At 36.8% G+C, this 22137-nt stretch overlaps 1 protein-coding gene across 1 annotated transcript in view; it reads right to left on the bottom strand.

The window, feature by feature from the left end:
- The window catches only part of PLCXD3 (phosphatidylinositol specific phospholipase C X domain containing 3), a 144635-nt gene that overhangs the window by 61253 nt on the left and 61245 nt on the right, over positions 1-22137 (bottom strand). The window lies entirely within an intron of this gene.

The raw sequence follows: 22137 nt of genomic DNA on the forward strand, positions 1-22137 counted from the left end.
CCTTGGTCTGATAGATTGTTTCTTCCTTCGGGCAGTGTGGGAAGCACACTTCTAAGTTGGCCTTAACAATTCCTGCCCTCCTGGCATTCATACCTTCCCCCCAGGTGTGGACTGAACCTATAACTTGCTTCTAATGAATTAAATAAGACAGACGTGAAGCGATGCCACTTCTTAGATGAGGTTATAAAAGACTGTGACTTCTGTCTTGCTACTTTCTCCCTTGTTTTGATGAACAAACAGCCATGTTGGAGAGACCCATGTGGCAAAGAAGTGGGAGTGGCCTCCGGCCAACAGCCAGCTGGGCACTGAGGCCTTCAGTCCAACAACCCTCAAGGAACAGTCCTGTCAATACCGCTGAGTAGTCCTGGAAGCAGAGCCTGCCCCAGTGTTATCTTGGTTGCAGCCTTGAGAGAGAGACTGAAGCAGAAGACCCAGTTAAGCCATGCTTCAACGCCTAACCCACAGAAACTCTGTGTTGTTTTAAGCCACTAAGTCTTAGGGTAATTTGTTACAGCAATAGTTAACTAATACAGGCCATAACAAGTCTTTGGGGTTAATGAGGGGATTTGTGGTCTATGGAACCAACTACCTAATATGAGAACTTGGAATTTTAATGAAGAGAAATTAATTTAATTGAAATTTTATATGTACTTTTTTTTTTTTTTTTTTTTGAGACAGAGTCTCGCTCTGTTGCCCGGGCCAGAGTTCCGTGGTGTCAGCCTAGCTCATAGCAATCTCAAACTCCTGGGGTCAAGTGATCCTCCTGCCTCAGCCTCCCGAGTAGCTGGGACTACAGGCATGTGCCACCATGCCTGGTTAATTTTTCTATGTGTGTGTGTGTGTGTGTGTGTGTATATATATATATATATATATTTAGCTGTCCATATAATTTCTTTCTATTTTTAGTAGAGACAGGGTCTCGCTCTTACTCAGGCTGGTCTCGAACTCCTGAGCCCAAACAATCCGCCCGCCTCGGCCTCCCAGAGTGCTAGGATTACAAGCGTGAGCCACCGCGCCCGGCCATATATGTACTTTTTATGCTTGAAAACTATGTATCAGGTAAGAGAAAAAAAGAAAGTTGGTTTAAAAAGTCTTCTTGAATACACAAATGGCATTACTCCATTCTGCATACTGTTACGGATAATACCAGATGTCATCTGGTCAAAACAACTGGCACAGAGCACCCATTTTATTAACTTAGCGGTGTAGAATATGTGAGACCATCTCACTTTTATGGTTTCGGTAGTACTGGACTTACCTTCTCACCTTATCATTTGGTGTGGTTGGAAGAATTCTACGACAGCCCCCCAAACTCCCATCTCCAGGAGGTGTATATGGCCTGTATAAACCCCTCCTCTTGAGTGTGGGGACTATGGTGGGATATTATTCTTGTAATTATGTTACATTATACAGAAATTAGATTTTTCAAAAGATATAATTACGGTCTCTAATCAGTTGGCTTTGAGTTAGCCAAGGAGAGATTATCCTGGGTAGGTCTGACCTAAGTAGTTAAGCTCTTAAAAGAAACAACAAGCAGCAATAGATTTTTTCCTGATAGTCTTGAAGAAGTAAAATGCAATGTTGTAAAGAGGATCATATTGCAGTTGAAGGGATTAATAGCTTACCAAAGTGGTATAAAAATTACTTTAAATTGAAAACATCTGAACGATCAGCAGCAGTAGAAAAAAAAAATTATCCAAACTTAAGCAAGCCTCCTGAAGATATAACTGCCATTGACTCCCCTCCCAGGGAGCTTCCTAGTTGAGAAAAGACTGATCCTAAGCACCAGGAAGTACAAATCCACCCGTCCATTAGCATCAAAAACTCCAATAGAGCCTTCCATACTTTCCCACTGAAATCCTAACCCTTTTGTTAAGTACATAAGCCTTTTATTCCTGGTTATTAGGTGAGTTACTCATCACTGAGCACTCCTGCATAATATACACCATCCGTGTATAAATAAACACTGTCTTTTCTCCTGTTAATCCATCTGTTGTCAATTAATTTGCAGGCCACCAATCACTGGATCCAAGATGGAAGGGGAAAAGTTTTCTTCCAGACACAGTGAACAAGCAGGGCTGTGAACAAGCAGAGGCTGTGAACAAGCAGCCTCTTGTTCACAAGAGGAGCTGAGATCCTCCGTCCTACAACTCAAGAAATCACGTTCTGCTAACAACCAGCAAACTTGTAAAAGGAGCCTTAGCCTCTAAAGAGATTGCAGTGTTGGCTAACACTCTGGTTTCAGCCTGGCAAGATCCTGAGCAGAGGACCCAGCTAACTCCTACCCACATTCCGGATGCACAGAAATTGTGAGATAATAAATTTGTGGTAATTTTTAAGGTAACAGTAGAAAACTAACACATCTGGTAAACTGCATTTATTAACTCATTAAACACTGCTTAAAATTATCTGTATATGTAGTGTCATGCAAGTATTACAGTATAGTTGAGACAATCAGTACAAGTATGTTATGCTTAGATTTTATGTGTAAAGGGATACAGTGACTTGAGATAATTATATCATTCTGATTAAAAGCCTCCAATAATTGAAAGTAAGTTAGCTTGTCTGTGTGGGAAATTAGATCTATCACTAATTCTATTTGGAAAATGTTTGCTTCAAGTGATCCATTTCATGTAAAAAAAATTTTTCAAATTTTTAATTTATTCATCATTCAAACATTTATCAAGCATCTGCTATAAGTGCTATTATGATGCTAAGCATAAGATAAGCATTGTTCCCATCCTCATGAATTTGCAGCTTAATGTGTGATGCAAATAGATAAATAATTATGGTACAACTTGGCAACCATTTTTTGAGAAGTATTGGGCAGCATGAGGTAGAGAGGAGAAAGTGTGTGATAATTGATTATCAGTGGGCTTATGCAAATAATTTTTTTTTTTTTTTTTTTTTTTTTTTTTTTTTTTTGAGACAGAGTCTCACTCTGTTGCCCAGGCTAGAGTGAGTGCCGTGGCGTTAGCCTAGCTCACAGCAACCTCAAACTCCTGAGCTCAAGCGATCCTCCTGTCTCAGCCTCCCGAGTAGCTGGGACTACAGGCATGCACCACCATGCCCGGCTAATTTTTTCTATATATATATTTTTAGCTGTCCATATAATTTCTTTCTATTTTTAGTAGAGATGGGGTCTCGCTCTTGCTCAGGCTGGTCTCGAACTCCTGAGCTCAAACGATCCGCCCACCTCGGCCTCCCAGAGTGCTAGGATTACAGGCGTGAGCCACCGCGCCCGGCCATATGCAAATAATTTTAAATGAACTAGACTAAATGCAAAAATAGCCTTGTTCTTTGGGTTAAATGATAAAGGGCTCTTGGAAGTTACATAAACAGAGTACAGAATGGGAACATCTACATCTGGTTGATTTTGCCTTAATTTCTCACGGAGGACTAGTTGGAAATTAAAAAAAAAGATATTAGATATCAGCCTTGCCCTCAAGAGACTTATAAGTTAATTAGTAAGGTTGGGCATAGACACACAAAACTAAATCCTTATATTGGATAGGATTCCTTTATTCTTTTAACAGCTATTTACTGAGAATCAACTCTGTTCAAGACACTGTTCAAGGCTAACTCATAACAGAATGATAACACTACAATAAGAAATACAGTTTAAAATAATATTTGTTTCACCTTTATTTGCATAGCAGTACTTAGGGAAGATTAGACTTGAGGAACTAAGTAGGAGGGACTGGAATTAGAAAACACTAGAGACAGAGAAATCAGTTAAAGCCTATGCCTAATGCTAGTGATTCCAAACATAGAGTATCTCTGAAACAAAACACAACTGAAATATGTGAGCCCTCAGTACTTCCCTCTATGTCGCAAGGCATCATCATCAGAAAAGATCACACAACAAAGAAATGATAAATGCCTGAGGTGATGGATACCCCGATTACCCTGATTTGATTAATTTACATTGTATGCCGGTATCAAAACATCACATGTACCCTATAGATATATACAACTATTGTGTACCCATAATAATTTAAAATAAAAAAAAGAAAAAATCACACAACAAACACTACTTTTGACTACTTCCTTGCTTACTTCCCATTGTATTAATGGGAAGCAAGTCTTTAGCAATGTAATTAAGCAGAACATCTCCTTCCTGCAGTTGCTAAAGCAGATGTATAGGAAGACATATCTGAGTTTCTGAGCAACAAACATTAATTTACAAAGCACAAAGTAAACTATACTGTGTTTTCTACAATTGAAGTCAAATGTTCCAACATAAGAAGAGCTTCTATGGGCATAGACAGAGAAGTCACTGCCTAACAAATTGGACTACTGAGTTTCTGAGAATTTATTCTAAAAAAAATAGTAAGAGGTTCATTTTAATATAATTTACATAAAACTCAGATATTCATACTAATAGAGGGATTGTGAAAGTATTTATTAGTGTATGTAGCATATTGCAATCATTTAAGCAATGTTTGAAGACTATGTAATACTATGGAAAAACATTGATATAATTTGATGCATTTTATATATATAGTCCATGGTTAATACTCTATATGATCAACACTATTGCAAAAATAATACTTTATAAAAATATATATACATTAGGATGAATGGTTTAGGAATGTTTATATGCCTTGCAAGATTTATGGGACAAAATATTATGTAGCATCAAGGTGATACTATTCTGAATCGTCTTATAGGTCCAATTGTGGTACCTATGTTCTAGTTTTTAGGAACCAGTCCGCATGTGTGCACCAATGCTACAGACCTTGCTTATCATCCCTGCTCTGCTGTGAGATTGGGGAGCAAGAAGAAGTATATTGTTCTCCACTTATCTGGATCTCAATTCCCAAGGCTGGAGGAAGACAAAGGGAGAGTGGAAGGAAGAGCAAAGAAATAATCCCCAAGCCTCACACACTTCTGTGATAAGGAAAGATCCAGCTGTTGACAAGAAGTGGTTTTTTGTGAGAGCATCATAGAATCAAAGGCTTGGATTTCAAGATGTTCTTTCTGTCGCACAAACATGATTAAGAGTAATGTTGTATTATTTCAGGTTTTCATTATTCATGAAGCAAAACAAATAGTGCCAGACATGCAAGATCATGGGTAAATAGGCTTCAGAGGCCTTCTTGGCTCTCAAATCTAAGAGAATTTAATAATTGGACTGTGTATTGGCCATGTTTCATATTTGTTTTCCTCTTAGAAAACACAACAGAGTTATTTCTTTTGGAATATTTGGTTTTAGTGATGTGGTTTGGTTTCATCTAATCTGCCCCTGCCCTTTCCCTAGGCTGTTTATTCTGTCTGCTCAGGTAAGCAGAGCTGCTCCTATGGTTACAGCTATTCAAGGCTGCTCCAGACTCCAGGGTCTGCCACTACCAGGAGGTTCTAGTGGGGAAACCACAGGGATGAGGTAGCATTAAAAAGACATTGGCATCTAAAACAATCAGCTCCTACAGAGGGATGAGGAAGACTGGACTGACTGTGCGGCAACCACAGCTCCCTTCCCAGCTTTCCTTCCTTTCTTTATGCTCGTGTCACCTGTATATGACACTGACTCTCCTCTGCTTCTCTTTCAAGGGCTGCTGTCGTTGCTCAGTTTTAGGTACCTGTCATAAGGATAAAACTATTGGGGAAAGTAACTCTTGTTCATAGAGTAAGCTGCCCTACAACTGTAGGTGGCCTGGGTACAGGGAAAGCTCTTGATTATAGCCCCAGATAGTGAAGAACATACACTTATAGTAATAATCTGGAATGGCACACACATGAGGAACAGTGCCTTCCAGTACTGGTGGGGCTTAGCAGTGCTGCATCCAGAACAGCAAAAGAAACTCACAGTCCAGGGAATCAAAAAGGGAAAAGGCTTTAGAAAACATTTATCTATCTAAAAGATCCCAAAGGCTATGCAATCTTTTCTGTGAGTAGTTCTAAGAGATTATGGCAGCCACAGCATTTGTAACCTTTCAGTGAAATTCTTATCCACTCCTCCGTTCGTTCAGCCAATGTTTGGTGAGAAACTACTATGTGCCAGACACTTAGTACTCAGTGTTAATAATGTAGAAATTATAATTCATAGTGATAATAAGAGCTAATACCTGTTGAGTATTTTCTATGCGATACATGTTTATTGTATATCACTCATTTTATAATCTTTATAAGTAAATTGTCTTATCAGTCTCATTTACAAATGAAGATACTGAGATTAGAGAGAAGGAAAAATATTATTTCATACAGAAAATATTTATTGAGCATCATTTATGTGCCAATTGCTGTGCCTTTTGGGGGGATACAGCAGCGAGTAAGACAGATTCTGTTCTTGTTCTCATGGAATTTTAATGTTGGTGAGGGGAGATAGACAATAAGCAAATAAGCAACTAAATAAAATAAAACTTGGAGCTAGTGATAAATGCTATGAAGAAAATACAACTAGACCTTGTGATAGAGAGTGACAGGCAGCAGGGGAGGGTTGGATGAGGTAGATACTTTAGACATGGGAAGGTGTATCTAAGAAGCCGATCACACAAGATTGTAGATAATTTTTTAAACTGCCTAGTTACAAATTATTTATTTTTGTACAAGCCAAACAGATAATTCTCAAGTAAATGATCCCAAGATTAGATCATGAAAGCCACAAATTCTGTAAAATATATATTTAATAAAAGGGATTACTATAAGCTGACTCAATTTCAGTGTCAGACCTGGCAAAGCAAGAAGAAATGTTAGGACTATTTTGTTTTTGCACTGAACTTGGAAGAGTCAATTCAAGTCCAATGAGCAAATATGTTCGAACACCTGCAATGTGAAAGGAAACACGCTGAACACTATGAGAGATGTAAAAACGAATAAGCCAATCTCTGGCCTCAATAAACTCAAACCCAAAAAACTTTTGAATGTTTTCAAAAGAATGGTCCCTGTTTATAAGAAACTTTAAATGAAATGTTCTTGCAAATCCTGCCAAAGAGACTGTTATTTCACTTTTCTACTGTTAATTTCTAACACTTAATATATTTGAATTGCAGTATATTTGGGTTAACTACTCATAGATTATTTTTTTGGTCATATAAGCTTATCTATTTTATCATTGCTTTAGGCAATGGTCATGCTTATGAGGTGGGAAAAACATTTTCAAACTCTCATTTTGAGCAGTCTTTGATCCTCAGTATAATGAAGAATGTCTAATTTCTGTACTTTACAATATGATAAACTAGGTTTTTTTTAAAAGGCTCCTCTTATAGGAGAAATACATGTAAATATAATTTTTAAATGTTTTATTTTAAAAAATGCACAGCTGAGCTAGTAAGAAAATAAGGAAAATCTTCAAGGGTCAAAACCAAACCAAGGAGCAGATGGAATCCAGTGAAGTTAGCCAATCCTGAAGCCTTGCATGTCCTTAGGACATTTACTGATACAAATACCTAGGACTTTGAGTTTCTACAGATATGCAAAATGAAGGCCTGGCCCTAAACAATCAATATTCACATAAAGCTAAGACATTCACTCTATGCTATTCGATAGCCCAATGAAAGTGAGGCTGCTCTACCCAAAGAAAAGTGGCAAGGCAATATTTCTGTCTTGGCCTTGGCTGTCGATTGGGGTGGGTGGGGGGAGAGAGGGAGTAGTCATTATCTTTGATGGAAAAGGGAAGTATCCAACTGGGGAAGAATATACTGTGGACTTCAATTGTATTGGGAATATTTTATTTCTTAACCTTTATGGTGGATATAAAGTAATTATGATATTATTCATATATCATTGTGTATGCTTCTAATACCTCTGAATCAAAGGAAAAATCCTGTAACAAATATAATAGTCCCCCCTTATCTGCAGTTTTGCTTTCTGTGGTTTCAGTTACCCATGATCAACTGCAGTCCAAAAATACTAAATGGAAAATTCCAGAAATGAATAATTCAGAAGTTTTAAATTGCAAAAACCATTCTGAGTAGTGTAATGAAATCTCCTGCCATCCTGGCAGGGACAAGAGTCATCCCTTTGTCTAGTATATGCACGCTGTCTATAGCACCCACCCATTAGTGACTTCATAGCCATTTCAGTGATCAGATTGTCTGAGTATCACAGTTCTTGTTTTCAAGTAACCCTTATTTCACATAATAATGGTGCCAAAGTGCAAGAGTGTTAATGATGCTATATTGTTATAATTGTTCCATTTTATTACTAATTTTTGTTGTTAATCTCTTACTGTGTCTAATTTATAAATTAAACTTTATCATATATATATGCACACACACACATACATATATATATGAAAAAACAGCAGCATACATATGGTTTGGTCCTATCCGTGGTTTCAAGTATCCACTGGAATCTTGGAATGTACACCCTGTAGATAAGAGGATACTAATGTAAAGTAAAAGATCATTTTCAGATTAAAAAACATTTAAGGTACAGCTAATTAATGAAAGGTAATATTAGAATTCCAGCCTTTCAACTCCTAATCCACTATTCTTTCTACCCTTTTTTAAAAGAACGTTTTAATTCAAGAATCTTGGAAGTTTTATATTTTACTGTGGGATGTGGCTCAGTGTAGTCTCAAGAGTAAATTATTTCCAGGAAATCTAGTCTGAGTTTGGCAAATAGTGTGTGGGCTCTTTGGACTAGATCCAAGACAGGCCATCCGCTTTGATACAGCCTTGAATACAACATTCATCCTGGATCTAGATTAGAAACCCATGAACAAATGGTTCTTTGATGTCAGAATGGAATTTATCAGCAGATCCATATGTTTCCTCTGATCGTTCAGTTCACACTGACCTTGCTCATTTCTGAATTCTTAAAGTATTTATGCATCCTAATAACTTGGATACATAGTTCATTCTACATTTCATATTTATACAGAGTTTATCTTCAATGAGGCTCAAAGCTCCCAAAGAAGAGATTTATTGTGTAGTCTTTACATTGCCAAACAAATTTAGAATGGGAAGGGATATTATTTTCTGTTCAAAACCCTTTACATTACATTTGAGAGAACTAATCCTATGAAGTGACTTGCCCAAAATCACACAGTGTATCTGTCAGGTGTTAGCAGAAAACAGCTGACACAATCCAATTAGGATAATTCAAGGAGAGTTTATTTCTAATAGGACTATGTGGATGGGGAGTAGGGAAACCACATATTATAATGTAGTGTCTCAAGGCTAGTAACAGTTGAATTGTTACCATTCCTAGGCAGCAAAGGATAAAAGTAAGGAGTGTTACCAGAAACTGAAAAGAGAGGGTTATAATGAAGGTGCCTTGAGAGGAATAAGGACCCTCAGCAAAGGAACTCAGTCATTCCCAAATAAGTTCAAAGATAGGGATTGGGAGGAATACATACCTTGACCCCACTTTCCCATATCTACGTGGGGTACTTCCCTTGGTCAAATACAATTCTAAGCTTAAGAACAAAGAAGCCCATAATGAATCCCATAATAGCTAGCCTTCTGCAGCCAAGGACAAGGTGAAAAAGGGTAGAGAGATCTAGAGGGAAAAAGATACAATATCTAGGACATATATAATAGCTCTGGCTGGAATAGAGATCTCCTAACTCCAAGTTCACTTTCAACCAGTAAATAACTCTCATACTCATAACTCTCAAAAAATACCTAAAGAATTGAGTTTAACTAAATGAAAGCTCCCAAATAAGAGGGAAGGTCTGTGCACCTACTGTTGAGTCAGGGCCCAGTAGGCAGGTCTTAGACCATCTTCTGCTTTCAGCATCAGAATCATATCCAAGAGCTGTACTAATAAGCAGATGGGAGACCAGTGTAGTACCCCAGGCCAAGTGAGTGGAATGTTCCCAACAACCAGATCCAGTCAGCATCCTCTTTTGCTAAACAGTTACACAACCCAGCATATGGAAGGCTGGACACTGTGTGAGGTGTAGGATCATAGCCAAAGACAGATTTGGTGTCGTTTAAAAGAGCCATGCTAGTTTTCAGAATTTGAGAGTTATCTCTGTGAATTATCTTTCTGTGAGAGAAGAGACTAACAGGTTCAAAAAGTTCAAGAACCATCATGTCCTTTTGCCCATGCCTAAGATCACTGCCCTAGTCAGATGTGGAACTAAACTCTGGAAGACAGCAGTAGATTCAAACCTCTTTGTGAGATTGAAGGCAGCTCTCCTGACTTTCCACTGCAGCAGAGCCTCAGAGTATAAAAGAGGAAGAATTCACCTCTCGTGGAGGTGAAAAGCTTGCAAGCAGAAGTGAGATACCAGTTAATCCAATATGAACAAAAGATGCTTCCCAGGACTGATCCTCAGCTTGAGGACACTGACATTCCTGGACCATGACAAGAACACTGCTGGGGACATTTCAAGTTGATCTAGTAGATGTTTCTCTTTTCTTCTTTTCAAATCTGTGGCTAACACTCACATGCCTATTATTCCTCTGTATATATCCTTTGCTGGGCTAATATGACAATCACACGAAACAGTGAAATAGCACTTTGTAAATTGTAGGGCTTTCTACATATGACAATTATTACTACACATCGTGGGCTGCTTAAGGGTCTCATGAAGGAATTTCTATTACTCAGGATGGCCATTATCCTGGAGGATGGTGTCACCGCTGAAGCCTGCACTGCAAAGAGAGTTTCCCCACTGTGGTTGGGTAGATAAGGTGGTGGAACATGTCTTCCCAAGGAGCCCCAGCTGATTTCTGGGTCAGCTTCCTTCTTTCTGTCCTAGAAACTGGAAGCTAGAGCACATGAGAACATTTGACTAAATACCAAAAGAAGGCATGAGGGGTGGTTTGGTTAAACTGTGAAAAAGCACTCTTTTGCCTCTTGTTCTACCTGGCAAGACAAGAAGATAGAGCCTGTGACTGAAGAATCAACAAGGGAGGGCAATCAGGCCTCTGAGAAATCCTTGGAGAAATCCCAAAGGAGAGAAAAAAAATCCAGGAATAGAATAACATATTAATATTAACTACTCTCTGATTAGCAGCTAATTGTTGCAAATGAGTTTACTGACCTTTTTCCTGACGATTAGGAAAGTGCTGCCATCACAGAGCTGTCGAGCCATGGCACAGGTCTGTGTGACACAAAACTGTGACGACAGGACTTTTCCAAGGAGCCAGGGATGCTCAGACAGGGGGACCAAGGAGACCCCAGGAGGGCAGCCAGGGACACTTGCCTACTGTGGGGCCTGATCTGGTGCATGTGTTGATTAGCCAAGAAGACAGAGGAGGTCTCAGTATATTTCTAGAACATCAATTTTATCTGATAGTTGAAGGAGGAAGAATTTTCATTTAAAACATACTTTCACATATACACACACACATGTTAAAGAGAAAAGGGAAAAAATGATTTTACTTTTGTTGTTAAGGTATAATACATGGTTTCAAAGACTTTCCTCCCTTGTGGCAAGCTACTTGGAATAACACAGAGACCCACACACCCTGGGGCCTGCTCTTTGTATACAGCCATTATAAGTACTTGGGTAGAAAATTCTAAGGAATTCCGGAGGTGTACAGGTCTTTGTGGAAGCACAGGGATAGGAAGTAGATAGGGCCCTTAAAGGCTTTTACGAACTTAAAAACTGAAGACAAAAAAATGTGTAACAGTGATATTAATTGTTTTCGTAAATTTTACATAATATTTACCATGTGTCTGGCAATATCCTAGATACTGTGCCAAACTTAAAGCTGAATAGTACATAAGTCACTTGCAAGTCTTCTAGTTTGTGCACTAACCAGATAAAGGGTTCCTAAAGTGGAAGTAATGTGGCTTCTCACTTCTCTCTCTTCCTGCTACACCATTTCTACACGCCTTCTACCCCAGATACCAGCTGAAAACACAGTCACTCATAAGCTTTCTTAATTGTTTGTTATTCCAACAGTGATGTTGAATCATTCATCATTTTTTTGGAAGAATATGACCCCAAAATGTTTTGTCATTTCCTATGATGTACAATGAAATGATGAGCCATTGCACCCCAAAAGGTTGCATTGTTCATCAGAAAAGGCACCTCGTAAAGGAAGGCAGTAGGAGTCAGAAGAGAGGGCAAGGCTGGGCAGCAGGCAATTAAGAGTCCTGTGTTCTACCATCTTGGAGGGTGATTGAGGCCACAGCCCTTGATCATAGATAGTGGGTTTTACTTTATGGTATTATTAGATACCTCTTCTTACTCTATAGATTGGAAACATAAAAGTTGGAAGTTTGGCTGAGATGGGGGTGGGGAGGAGAGGCAATCATTTTAAGGGCAAATGCCTTCTAATGGGGTTTCCAGAGAGAAAATAGGAGATTGTACCAGCAGCAAGAGAGTCCTTTTCTTCCCAAGACTGCTCAAGATTTTATAGCCACAAATCTCCCCTGAATCAAAGTTCCCTACCATGAGTGACTCCAGAGTTTCATGATAATAAAAAAGTCCTCACAAAAATACTATACAATGCCTTCATTATTTAGAATAATTTCCTATAATATTTAAAATCAAAGTACTAATTGAAAGTTTCAGAGGTTTCCTGGCATATAATATTTTCTTTCTAAGAGAAGACAATATACATATGGTAAATTGGACAGATCTCCATGCGATCTCCATATTTTCCCAAAACTCCAAGACATGGTTGGAGTTTTGGGAAAACAGTAGATAGCATTTCTGTTCCATGTTTACCATGAAGCAATTAAAAAACTACTAAGATTGTTCCCCCAGAGATTGCAAGGCAAAATCTTATTTCTTAGAATTATATAATCCTATTATCCAGTGAATCATTCCACGTCAACAGCCATACTGGAGAGAATGACATGGATTCTAGAATTAGATTGCCCAGTTCCACTACTTCTTATGTGACAACAGGTCAAATTACTTAATCTTTTGTGCCTGAGTTTCTCCCATTGTAAAATGGGGACAATACCATGGATCAACCTCACTCACTAGGCTGTTGTGAGAATTAAATGAAATAATACCTGGAAAGCACTTAAGCACAATTCTCAAGTGCCAAATAATTAGTATCATTATAATTATTGTTAGGAAATTATTTCTCTGAGCTTTCACACAAATACCTTTAGCGGCTAAATAATTCCATGTTGGAGGCACATGGTATTTCCTTTTCTCTCTTTCCTATAATTACTTATATTTTTTTAAATTTTAATTATTCTCTGTCAAATGTGTTCTTGTTACTATAATGCACCTCAAATCTTCTCAAAAAGTATATGGAGTATAAATTATAAATAAAAACAAAGACTGTGATTGCACTTATATCAAGTATCTCATCTATGAGTTTTTAAAAGGATACTTTTTATACGTAATTCCCACTCACAGAATAAAAAAGAGCCTCTGGACATAGATCACCTAGAGGATATAACAAAAGGGAATAGGACAAATAACCTCAAATGTGTTGCTAGATTGGACTTATTTGAAATGAATCTATAATATTATGTCTATTTAACTCTTCCTCAGCCCAGAAATACATATCTTTTAGAGTCATATGGCTAGTATGGAAAACCTTGTCCAACCTAGGCAAAAAGCCAATGATCTATTGGCACAAATTCAGTGTTCCTCATCCGTCTAAAACAGCCAACTTCAGATGGTACATGAAACAAGATTATTATAATCATGTTTTCTTTTAGAAATGTACAGGGCAACAAGAAAAAAAATGCAAAGAAGTTAAACTCTGGGTGGTGTCCACCTCCAAACCCTCTCCCCTCCTAGTCAGAATAACAGGCTACATCTTTCAGACTGGGCTTCTGCCAAAACTGTCGTGCTTAGCGATCCATAATAATTCCTTCTGCTTCTCTGTGGCAAGCAACACCTCCAATGCTTGGGGAGTGAATTTATCTTTGCACAGCAGGATAATTGCAGACAATATGCCAGGACATGGAACACAGCTACAAAATGACATTATTTCAGCATTTTTAGTCTTTCCCCTACCCTCTAATTTTGTCACATCACCTTTGCTTTGTCTGCAATCTATTGGTTATCGTCACTATGCTAACTCTTTCAGGCACCTTCTCTCTGCAATCATGTGGCCAAATGACTCTAATATGTAAGGCTATGGATAATAAAATCCTACAATCCATTAATACGCAGGGATACCTTTCCCCTGCATTCTCTGTGTTCTTTCAATGGAATCTTATACACAAAATAGACCCCTGATGCCCTTCTACTCTCCCACGGTGAAAAGAATACCCTTCCAGGAACAATATCTGATCTCTAAAGCCCTAGAGAAGTTGTTTTCTGGTAGCATAAAAATGGAAAAATATGCTTAATATCAGGACTGTAAACACTAAGCCAGAGTGAATCTATTAAATTCTTCCCCATTTACATTTCTCCTTTATAAAATTTATTGTTGATCCTACATTGCCCAATCCTTAACTCCTTTTTAATTGTGTTCTGGACCATATCTCTCTAATTAAAACATAAGGAATTTGAAGATAGGTAGGGTCCATGAATTATATTTCTTATAGCAGTCTATAGAGTATAATAGTCTTAAATGTTTAGTAGACCCTTAAAAAATACTAGTTGGTAGAAACTAGATGAATGGAAAGCTTGAATATATGCACATTTCAATTTCAGCTGATTTAAAAGAATTTTCAGACTCAAGTCAACTCAGGTGTCCTAAAGAACTTTTTATAGGTGGAAAAGTAGTGAGATTTCATGTCCTAGTTACCTACTAATAAAACAAGTTTGATGTAATGACATGCATTTCTTCATATATGTACTATAATTCTAAATATCACTCATAAAAGATAAACAGGCTAGATTCTTCCAGATATATCTGTACATATATATTTCTTCCTAATGCATAAAAAGGATATCAACCTTGCTTTAAGAGTTACTTATATGTATTCATTTTAACCTGTATATTTTATCCTTATTCTGTATCTTTATAGACAGTAGAAAGTATATATTATTGTTTAAAGGCTTTTGGAATTTTTCTGAATTATTCATCAACAGATCAATTAATCAGCTTGATCTTTCCCATAAATAACTTCCTTATCCCTGACTGTTCCTTTACATGCACCTTCTTCATTTTATCAGTCCCAGAAATAGCTTCAAAATATGACTGAAATCTCCCTGTGGAGCATGCTGTGGAAATAAGAGTGTGTGCTTAGCAGCAACATGAACCAGGGTTTAATCCTAGCTTTGTCTTTTACTAGGCTTTGTGGCCTTGGGGAATTTATCAATCCCTGTCTTTGCATATCCGTCTCACCCTTCCTCTTTCCTTTCCTGGCCAAAATTGCCTTGATTACTCTTGGAGTTTCACTCTTTCATGTGAATCTTATATTAGACATTCATTAAAAACTTAGTGCAATTTTTATTTGGATTGTCTTAGTGGATAGAATAACTTGGGGATAATTGTCATCTTTATGATATTGACCCTTCCCACCTTCCAACATCATTTCTTCAAGTCTTCCTTTAAAGACCTTCAATAAAGCTTTACACTTTTACTTATAAAGTTCCTATGTCCCTTATGTTAGATTTATTTCCAGGTATCTTTTAAATTGGTTTGTTATGAAAATGGAATTTCTTTCAAATATGTGTGTTTTTATTTTATTTATTTTTTTCTTTTTTTAATACTATGGTAGCTGGTCCTCCAACTCCATGTTGGATAGTAATGAAAGTGGGCATCTTTGCCTTGTTTCTAAATTTAAAGAGTGAGTCCCTTTCATTGTAAAATAGAGTGCTAGATTTAGGTATTTGGTAGATACACTTTATGAAATTAAGGAATCTCTTTTCTATTCTTAATTTAATAAAAAGTGTTATTTTTTAAAAAATTATGAAAGGGTGTTGAATTTTATTGAGTGTCTTTTTTTCATTTCAGAATATTGTGGGGGTTCAAACATTTAGATTATATATATTGCCTTTGCCCTGGCCAAGTCTTTTCTATATTTGTAAGATGATCAATTTTTTTTTCCTTTTTTAATCTGTTGATGTGGTGAGTAATACTAACAGATTTTCTAATTTTAAACTATTCTTACTTTCTCGGCATAAGCCCTATCTGAGTTTGATTTATTATTTTAATTTTTTTTCCTCTTCCTCCAGAATAGTTTATATAAAATAGGGGTTATATGTTCTTTGATGGTTTGGCAGATTATGCTTGGAACACAGCCTAGTCTAAATGTTGTGTTTGTTGGTTGTGATAAAGATTTGTTTTTTATGCTGAATCATCACAGGCCTTTTGGATTCTTATTTCTAAATGAGTCATTTTCAGTAAATTCTATTTTTATAAAACATTAAGTTTTTCAAATGTATTGGCATAAAGTAGTTCATGGAATAGTTATGTCCTTCTCTTAATTTCTAGATGTATTCATTTTTATATTCCCTTTTTTCTTGATCAATTTTTCTACAGATTAGTCTATTTTATTAGGAGATATAGATTTTGAGGATGCTGACTTTGTGTTTTCTGATTGGTATTAAATGAATGTCTGCTATTATCGTTATTTTCTCTTCTTTGTGTGGTTTTGATTTTTTTTCCACCTTTATTGAGATATTATTGACAAAAAATTGTATATATTGATGTTTTGACATATGTATATATTGCGAAATTGTCCCCACTATCAAACTAATGAATATGTCTGTCCATCACATCACATAGTTACTATTATCTTTCTTTTCTTTCCTTTTTTTGTGGTAAGAACACTTAGAATCAACCTTTAGGCAAATTTCAAGTATACAATACAGTATTGTTAACTATAGTCAGATTGCTATATATTAGACTTCCAGAACTTATTCAGCTTGCAAAACTCAAACTTTGTACACTTTGACCAATATCTCTCCATTTCCCCTAACCCAACCCTGAGCAATTACTCATTAGAGTCAAGATATGGATTTGATTACTTTTTATTTTTCTAACTTTTTGGGTTAGATGAGTATCTTATTACTTCATTTTTTTCTTCTCTAATATATGGAAAAAAGGCCATTAATTTCACTCTAACAACCAGTTAGCTCCATCACACACATTTTGATTTCTACTGTTACTGTCCATTATTTTTTCTTTGATGCAGGAAATTTTAATTGTTTAATTCCCTAATTTTTAAATCATTCTTTTCTATATTTTTATTTATTCTATTTTTTTTACATTGCAAATATGGAATTTTTGTAATACCTATTACTTGGTATTTGTTGAGACTTGCTATGTGACCTAACAGGCAATTAATACTTAAATATATTCCAAGTGTACTTGAGAAGAATGAGTGTCCTTTAATATGAGGGAGCTCAATTTTATATTTTATACACTAAGCTTATTTATTGTCCTGTCAAATTATACATACCCTTACTAATTTTCTAACTGCATGCTCTAGCACACAATATGAGAATTATGCTGGAAATATTCCTCAACTAAAATTGTGAATTTAGTTACTGAAGTGCAATAAGCTTTTATTTTATATATTTGGATGCTATTTTGATAGTTGTATTCAGCTTTGGGGTTGTTAAAAATTCCTGGTAAATTTTTCTTTTGATAATTGCATTATAATCATCTTTCATAATAATGCCTTTTGCCTTACAGTCCAATTTGTATGAAATTAATATAGTCACACCAAATTTTTCTTTTTAGTATTTACTTAGTATATCTGTTTTATCCTTTTACTTTCAGCTTTTCTGTGTCCTTATGTCTCAGGTGTGTCTCATGTAAAGATTATAAAAATGAATCTGTCTCTTGTCTTTTTTTTTTTTTAAATAGATTTAGAACAACTTTAGATTCACAGCAAAATTGAGCATAAGGTAGATTTCCCATATACACACCGCTCCCACACATACATACCCTCTTCCATTATCAACATTCCCCACCAGAGTGTTATATTTATTACAACTGATGAACCTACACTGACGCATCATTATCATCCAGAGTCCATGGTTTACATCAGGGTTTTCTCTTTGTGTGGTACATTCTATGGGCTCGGACAAATGGATAATGACATTTATCTACCATTATAGTATCCTACAGAGTAGTTTCACTGCCCTAAAAATCCTCTGTGCTCCACCTATTCATCCCTTCCTCCCCTCAGTCCCTGGTAACCACTGATCTTTTTACTGTCTCCATAATTTTGCCTTTTCCTATATGTCATATAGCTGGAATCATACAGTATGTAGCCTTTTCAGACTGCTTGCTTTCACTTAGTAATATGCATCTAAGGTTCCTCCATGTCTTTTCATGGCTTGATGGTTCATTTCTTTTTAGCATTGAATTACATTTCATTGTCTAGAAGTTCCACCATTTATCCACCTAGTGAAAGACATCTTGGTTGCTTCCAAGTTTGGGTAATTATGAATAAATCTGCTATAAACATCTACGTGTAGGTTTGGTGTAGACATGAGTTTTCAACACCTTTGGGTAAATACCAAAGAGCATGATTGCTAGGACATATGATAAGAATATGTTTAGTTTTATAAGAAACTGCCAGACTTTCTTCCAAAGTGGCTGTACCATTTTACATTCTCATCAGCAATGAATGAAAGTTGCTGTTGTTCTACATCCTCACTAGTATTTGGTATTATCAGTGTTCTGGATTTAGGCCATTAAAAAAGTTATGTAATGATATCTCATTGTTGTTTTAATTTGCATTTCCCTAATGACATGTGATGTAGAGCACCTTTTCATATGCTTATTTGACTTCTGTGTATCCTGTTTGGTGAGCTGTATGTTGTCTTTGGCTCATTTTTAGTGGGGTGTTTCTTAATTATCTTTTCATTTGCTTATATGAATTGTATTAAGGAATTTTTATTTATTCTTACTATCACATTTATGCCTTCCAATTGCCATATTTTTTTCTTTCTGTCTTATTTTATCCCTTTCTGCCTGTGTATGCTTATTTCCCTCTTTTCCTTATACTAGTTTGGAATTTATACATTCTATTTACATTTTAGTCTTTATCCTTCAAATTTTAACAAACATACTGAGTTTGGCAGTCTAACATTAATGTTTCTACCCATTTCTTCAAAAACATGATATTAGAAAATGGATTATCCCTTTCCACCTTACAGGTATCTGACCAAACTGTATTAACTTGGAAACATGCAGGAAAGGAATTCTCTACTGAGAAGCTCATTATATAAGAGTCACCTAGCAAATGCACAAAATGTCAAAGTTAGAGAAAACCCATGCCAATTCTTTACCTGAAATCATCAGTCTATATCTATACATGGATTTCATCTCTAATTAACAATGTTTTGAACTCTAAGAATTATATTTTTTAGGTTATTACTTAAACTTTTGTTTAATTTGAAAATGATTATAGATAGATTTCCTGACCAATTCTCTGGGTTGAACAGAAATAAGAAAAATAGTTTTTTGTGGATTCTCCTGTAAGTATACATTAGAGGCTGTGCTAAGAATTTGCAAAAGAATTTCACAAACTCTTAAAAGGGACACTAAGTACACAAAATCCTTGATATTTAGACTTACATATTACATAGCGGTGACTTTTATATTAGGTTACAAATTTGTTCATAGAACAATCACTTTCAAGATGAATTTATCCTCAATTTTCATGCCAAAGTAGATCATTTGACAGAGAGCTTCTAGAAATGATACAGCATGAATTGGGAGGGAAAATATTCCCTAGATATTACATTAAATAGTTGTCTATATTTCACCATTTTGTTCTTTGCTCAAAAAGAAAAGTAGCAGAACAAAATCCAATTATCTGTTTTATTTGATTGTTTCAGAATAAATGCTGAGTATTTTACATTAAAACCCACAGAGGGAGGTCTCATTGACCTGGCTGTCTTGCTGAGCCATTACTCACAAATCTGTAATACAGATAAGCTTTTCAAAAGTGAGAGCAGTTAATTTCAGAATTCAGATGATATTTTAATTTTGGAAATTTGGGTGGATGAATGGTGTTGTGATTACCGCCAATTTTGAGCCACTCTCCTACAACTCATCCATGGTGTGTGCTAGGCCTATGAGGTTTGTTGTACATAGCAGAGCCCAGGGCAGCCATGTTGGACCTTGAACAAGAGGACCAAGCAGGAGAAGCTGGTCAGGGTGAGAAGAGAATGAAGGAGACAGAATATCAAGCAAAGGTGAGAGGTCCTCTGTCTGGGACCTTCTTTCATCTACTAAGCGTCCACCCATGGGAGACCCAGCTTTCCCTGGTTTCCTGTCCTTGGATGCTATGAAATTGTTTAAATTGATTTTACAATCCAGAACAGATTAACACTTTTAGAGGCCTCCCAGCCTGAATGATATTACAGGCCTCCCTCTCTCTACTGTGTAATTCAAAATAAAAATAAGTTCAATGCACAAATTGCCATTCTCATGTTTGTGCTAAAAGTAAAGGAGCTTCTTTGTAAATATTCCAATTGTAAAATTCAGATAACTTTGTCAAAGCTAAAGACTCTCATTTCTTGGCTATGACTGTTTTTCTGGTGTCCAGCATGGGTTTATGCAAATGATAAAGGAAAGTAAGAAGGGAATGGGTGAGGAGAGGAGGAAAAGAGCAGGAGAAGGAGAAGATGTACTAAATTGAGGTTGTTTATTCTTTATTTTCTTGATAGAGTCTTAAAAAATTCAGTGATAAACTGCATGTCATTTTTTTAATGTCTGCTCACCCAGAAGTCACTTTAAAATAGCCTTTTTCAAAGCGCAACCTGCCAGGGAAAAGCAAGTAAGAGAGCCACGTTCCAAGAAAAAAGGCACCATGTCTGTGATGCCTGAACACCCAGCAGAATCTGCCGGTCAGTGCATAATAAATATTTGCTGAGTAAATAAACAGGAGCAAGAAAATTCTGTTAATTTTGATACAATAATTCAACAGAAGAAAAGAAAAAAGTATAGTCAACCAGTTATTTTGCCTCAAGTAAACAGCCATTCTCCACTGGATTTCTTGATATTTTTGTTGAACTGACCTGTTTACAGGTTGAATAGACTAATGCTGCAGATCTAAACCATTGGGCCGCGGACCGGTATTGGTCGGTGTCTTGTTAGGAACCGGGCTGCATAGCAGGAGGTGAGCAGTGGGCCAGCGAGTGAAGCTTCTCTATATTTATAGCTGCTCCCCATCACCAGCATCACCTGAGCTCCGTCTCCTGCGAGATCAGGGGCAGCATTGGATTCTCATAAGAGCAAAAACCTTACTGTAAACTGCGCATGTGACAGATCTAGGTTTGCGTGCTCCTTATGAGAATCTAATGCCTGATGATCTAAGCCGGAGCTGAGGCAGTGAAGCTAGTGCTAGGGAGTGGCTACAAATACGGATTATCATTAGCAGAAAGGTTTGACTGCACAATAAATGTAATACACTTGAATCAACCCAAAACCATCCCTCCCCCCACATCTGTGGAAAAATTGTCTTCTCTGAAACTTGTCCTTGGTGCCAAAGACGTTGGACTGATGGATCTTTTCTTTTCCTCTGAAAGGACAGAAAGGGCTGCCTAGTCTGTCCGCATCTCACTTTGTCTTGTCTACTGTCTTCTTTTGGCCCAGAACCATTTTCTTATGTCACAAGGAACTTGACCTTAATTTCAAGGTCTGGGAGCAGCGAGCTGGTGCTGATGATGAGGCTGCACACCTGGAGCTCTGTTCCGTCAACTTGTGCAGAGGCCAGTTCTCTCCACAACATGATAGAGCAGCTCAGAGGTAACACTTATCTGCTGGAGTCAGACCAGGATGAGAATATGGACTCTTTTACTTACCAACCAGGTAACCTTGGGCAAATCTCCACTTCCTTGAGCCTCAGAGCCCACATTAAGTGAAAATAATTACACCAACTTCATCCCCTATTTAAGAATTATATGCTAGTAAGCCCCTAATGCTCATAACCTGGAATGTAGTCAGTATTCATTAAGTGATATTTATGTCTTTCCCCCTTGCCCCTTTTTAAATATCCATTAGGTACCCAATTAGTGCTGAAGAAAAAGCCAGAAAAACAAACTGACATTGGCTTCCCTGAACCTTCCTATTGTAAATCATTGCCAAAAGACCCCTTTCCACTGTCTCAAGATGGAAGCAGCCACATTAATTTCTCGTAACCTCTGAAGAGCAATTTTATAGATTTTTCCATGTTTGCTCAGGCACAGGAGAAATGAGACCTGAGATCTTGGTGCTGAAGTGTTTCTTCTATTACTGATTCACAAAAATGACAGTAGAAGTCAGAAAATAAAATGCTCATCCTAAGAATGATTAAAGTGGCATGAATACAGGCTTGCTGGTCTCAGTTGATCTAATCAGCGCCCTCACAGGAGGGAGAGAAAATTGCTGCCATATCAAGTCAGACGTTAAAACC

The sequence above is a fragment of the Eulemur rufifrons genome, chromosome 17 (assembly GCF_041146395.1).
Source record: "Eulemur rufifrons isolate Redbay chromosome 17, OSU_ERuf_1, whole genome shotgun sequence".
In the NCBI taxonomy this organism is placed as follows: domain Eukaryota; kingdom Metazoa; phylum Chordata; class Mammalia; order Primates; family Lemuridae; genus Eulemur; species Eulemur rufifrons.